The sequence below is a fragment of the Sturnira hondurensis genome, unplaced genomic scaffold, assembly GCF_014824575.4.
Source record: "Sturnira hondurensis isolate 20B ecotype Veracruz unplaced genomic scaffold, ASM1482457v3 Scaffold0001547, whole genome shotgun sequence".
Taxonomy (NCBI): domain Eukaryota; kingdom Metazoa; phylum Chordata; class Mammalia; order Chiroptera; family Phyllostomidae; genus Sturnira; species Sturnira hondurensis.
The window spans coordinates 562,434-567,688 of NW_028074178.1; positions in this window are offsets into that span (position 1 = coordinate 562,434).

Consider the following 5,255-nt stretch of genomic DNA (forward strand, 5'->3'; position numbering starts at 1 on the left):
GTTTGCCAAATCTCAGTTTTAATTAAAGAAATATTTCCCATTTACTTTATGAAAAAGTCAATCACTTAAAAACTTGATCATGATTTGCTATTCATAGCCTGGCGCTGCACACTCAATATTAGTTTCATTATTGGTACCATATTAAATTTTGATTTTAACAGGTGGCAATTGATAACTTTGAAACTGCAGACAGAAAAGCCTATTTATTTCTGGTATTTTAATATGCACAGACTTGGTTGAATAAGTTGACATTCTTCCACAGTTTTAAGTGTTCTGGTCTCTCTTGATTTCTTTTCCACATACAATTAATTTCTTACTTCTCTATAGACTTATAAGTTTGAAAGTAACTGAGATCCTTATGACATAGTATTTTGACTCTTCCATTCTAGATGTATGAGGTCAAACACCATGTAACTCTGTAGTTTTAGATGTAACCGAAAAGCAAATGACACTCAAAAAATTCAAAATTTCCACTTCTAGAGTGATACAAAATTAGTTTTATTTTAGAAATCACATCGAATAGGACTACACAATACACTGTAAGATTACTGTGCCATTACTGTGAATTTGTGAATGTTGGATGCTTAAGTTTTGCCCCTTTCAGTACTTTTTTCTTTCTTCTTTTGCATTCGTTTCCTTTTCAAGTAAGAGTAAAGAAAAGAAACATTTGAATCTGTAAGAAAATTACATGCTGCATTCCTCATTCTCATTTTCTGGGCCAATTTGAAGTATTTTTCAGCTGTACCATTAAATAAGCACTAAACACATTTTACGAATTGAAAAAGAGTTCAAAACTTGGTACACTTGGATGATAGCCAGAAGATTTTTTTTTTCTGGGTGATAAATCCTGCTGTGCTTTTCACATGGACACAAGGGGACCAGAGCATTGAACAGTCGGTGGTTCGCCACCCTCCTGCTCAGAGCTAGTGCACAGGCATTTCTTGCTAGGACTGAGTGGCCCGGGATGGCCTGGAGGGGACCCTGGGAGACCTCAGGGGTGTAGAGCAGGAAGGATGCTCCCTTTAACTGGGATGGACCCTGAATCTCTAGTGAGTGCTTGCCTCTCCTCCCTAACCACAGTAACTACAACAATGAAGGTCATTAACGTGAACTAATGGGTAATTACGGACCAATCTCTGTGCTTCCTGCTTTACAAGCATCACTTCCGCCACCTATGTGGAGTAGGTGCAATGTCCGCATGGTACAGTTGAGGAAAACACAGTTTACAGGAATCAGGGAATTTACCCAGAGTCACCAATGGAGTTAGTACAGGGTGTGGTGGGGGTGACCCCACAGCCCACGCCTTCGACGGCAAGGCTTTCACTGTTTCTCTCTGGATCCACCTGTCCAGACAAGGCCCTGTGGGAAGCAGGCACAGTTTCCTCCTCCTGCTGTTCTTGGGGATCTACATCCTCAGGGCTTTTCTCTGTCTCCCTCCCACAGTCTGCTGTGAGTACACAATTACGTCAGTGTGAAAGACAGAGACGCAGCACTGCGCATCGAGGCTGGCATCTTCCCGTCTGCTGGAAGCTTCTGAGCCCATGCCATGGCAATATGGGCAGAGGGGTCGTATTACTCCTACTCCACTGATTTGAAGGTTCTGTGTGCTTTTCAAAGCTCTATCGGCCTCTCCTCTCCGCTAAATCTCTGGTGCAATTTACCCTCTAAGGGCGGAGTGTCCCCACGTATGTGCATCCCGCAGGATGTCAGAGCTGAACGAACAAAACTGTTGAAAACACTTTTCTCACCCAGCAATGTCTGAATACTGGACAAACATTCTTAATGCGGGTGCATTCCGAAGCTCCGTCTGTAGCTAACGACACATCCCCCTTCTCAAACAATAGCCAGATAGCTTGCTTACGTGTAATACATGCAATTCCCTGACAGCTGCAGCCTTTGAATGACTGGCCGCCCCATTTGCAACCGATGCTCAGGTCCTCCCCGGGGCTGGTCTGGACAACCTTCCCTGTGTTTGCCTCTCTGCTGAAGCTGTCCCTGTGGAAGCCAGGCATTGTAAGTCCCTTGTTTGATCCACAAAGACAGAAAACCAGAAATAGGATTCTTCCTTTAAAAAAGAACCAGCTTTAATTAAAAGGAAGCTAGGCACTATCCTGGGGGGAAAATTCTGGTGTATTCAGCGTCTGTCTTATATATTCCTTCTGGGTGCTTGTAGGGAACTGAAATCTCTACCTACTACACTAGACCGGAAAGCACGGGATGGATAAACGCATTCGCAGTGAGTCTCTCAGACAAACTTAAACTGGACTGTGCTCTGCCTTTGGGATGGGCGGGGCATTCCCTGTGTTTACCTGGTGGGCAGAGCGAAGAAGCAAGGACAAACCGGCTGTCCCTTTCCTCAGCGGAAATGAAACATGTAAAATGTCAACCTTGGCATTTGTGTTGCGAGTTTGTGAACGTTTCAGCAAACTGAGGAAGAAAGTCTCAGGATGTGACGATGCAGGAAGGTGTAATCTGCAATTTACATTTTTTATGGTTAAAAACACAGAATCAACTTAGACAAAGTTATTGTTTTTTTTGTCCATCATCACTCCACTTCAAAATCAAGTTCTCTGTTTTGAATACACACGAAAACCGTAGCAGCATTTCCAAGGTTTGGAAGCACCCTGATTTCCTGTCTCTTGTCTGCAGATGTGTAAAATAAGCTGAAAATGCTTCTGACACTTTCAAATCCAAGTCACAACACACCAATTTATTCATACTTTAACACGTACCTCCAACTTCCCACAGTATTTCACTTTGCAAAACTGTATAAATTTCAGTTCCCTCTAAAAGCTAAGCTAACCGCGTCTTCCCTCATGTATGTTGCTCACTTATTCCCCAGAACAAGCTCTTGCCCACAACCCACGTGTAATCCCGGATTTGAACACTGTGTTATAGTCTGAAGACATCAGGTGAGTAAGAGGCAGTGTTTTTCTTGCACACAGGCCTCCACGGGACTTCGGAAATCACGTTCTGCAAGTGGCTGTCTTACAGCAGTGCGAAGGAACTCTCGCATCCAAACACAACGTGAAAACAGCATGCTTTTCAGCAATACTTACGTAACAGGCACGCTGCTAAGAGCTTTCTACCTGGGGCATCATTTGAAAGTTATAAATACTTTTTGAAGAACTGTGATCTGACAGTATCATTGGCCAAATTATAAGGTCCTAAGAGTAGGAGGCTTATTTTTGTTGCTGTTGTTGACTGTCCCTTCCCCATGGCCTGAGGAAGACCATGCTCCATTAATATTTATTTAATTATTGAATGCCTGCTTGACAGACAGAGAGACACAGCCTCTGAGAGGTTACATGATTTATCCAGAGTCATGGAGTTGCGAGTGTGGGAGCCAGCATGTCTGATGTCAAAGCCCGGGCTTCGATCACCACGCAGCGCTGCCTTGTAGCACTAACGTGTACATGTAATTTGGGTTAAAGTGCACAAAATCAGAAGAGTGGAGACTGTTAGGGGTTTGCGACACGGAGGCACAAAAGATTGATCTCAACTATGTAGCTGACATGCAGTTTTCCTCTCACACAAGAAAGTCTACCCTCTCTCTCAAAGGATGTAAGTCACCAGACCTTGATGGTATTTGGCTAATAACCACGGGCTGAGTTCAGTGGGAGATGGACTGGCTCAGATCTGTCTGTGCTGCTGCCGAAATTCTCAAAGACAGAGTGGTGGCAATTCCTCCTTCATTGTTCAAAATTGCCAGCCACGGAAATCTTAAAACTATTTTTAGAACACAGTATTTTCCCAGATGCAAATTTCACAATGCCCCCTCCCTTCCCTCCCTCACATCTAAAGTGTGTCAATTAAGTATAAAATTTTATTTCAGCGATTTAGTTTGCAAGCTTTATATTCATCTTCTACTTCCTTAGATTGCATCTTCTCTGTGATAATTCAAAGTCCTAAAAGCCCCAGAATTTCTCCTGGACACCCCCCTCACACACACACACCTGTCCCTCTTTCATCACAGAGAGTCGGTAACTCTCAAGTCTCCTGCCTTTTGGTTCTGGTGAACACAGAAATATTCTGGGGAACATGTTGTTTAAAAACACTACTCAGCCATAAGAAAAGATGAAACAGTGGCATTTGCGACAACACAGATGCATCTTGAGCATGTCATGCTAAGTGAAAATAAGTCAGACGAAAAAGTCAAGACCTGTATGATTTCACCCATCTGCGGGGATACAGAACAGAAACTCACAGACACAGACAACGTGATGGCGGTTACCTGAGGGAAGGGGGGTGGGGACAGTGAAAAGTGAAGGGGGTCTAATATAGGTAGATGGTGGCAGCAGATCTGATTTGGGTGGTAAACACACAATGCAATCTACAGATGACGTGTTACGGACTTATACACTTGACACCTGTATAATTTTATTAACCAAGGTCACCGCAATAAATTTAACTAAAATGTTGTGGAAGGTATTTTTGGGGGTCCTGATTTTNAGGGAAGGGGGGTGGGGACAGTGAAAAGTGAAGGGGGTCTAATATAGGTAGATGGTGGCAGCAGATCTGATTTGGGTGGTAAACACACAATGCAATCTACAGATGACGTGTTACGGACTTATACACTTGACACCTGTATAATTTTATTAACCAAGGTCACCCCAATAAATTTAACTAAAATGTTGTGGAAGGTATTTTCGGGGGTCCTGATTTTGCTGCAACCTGGATATGGAAACTATCCAAGCTTTTGAAATAAAAATGTAACACCCCCCCCCGCCCCCCCCGCCCCCCCTGAAAAAGTTGCATGCTTTCGACTGAAATCCAAATGGATTCTGGACCCAACAACTTTTAGAACTGCTTCTCCATTTAGAATTCAGTGTGGGTGTGCAATTTTTATCAGTGTACATTAGGAATCTCGCCATGGTTATATTCTGACTAAACCATGCTTCATAAATTTGACAGAGAATAAAAAATTGTAAGTTCACCTTTTTTGTTTTAAATTCCATTGTTCTTAAAGAACTCCCTCCCTAACATGTATTGGAAGTTGTTGAAAGGTTGAAAAGTGGAAATATTCTCTTATGAATTAAGCAGCTCTCCCAAAATATATATTAAAAAAACTAGAACAAAAATGAGATTAAATGTCTTTAGAAGCTCTCTGTAAAGTAAGACAGAGTCTCCTGAATCTGGGTGCGGTGCCACTGGACTGAGTGGGCTCCTCGGGTGGGAGAAGATATAACTGGTATACAAGGGCACCAGCCCTTCTGTTTCCATCCACGCTGCCAGAAAGCCTTCTGCAAACGTGT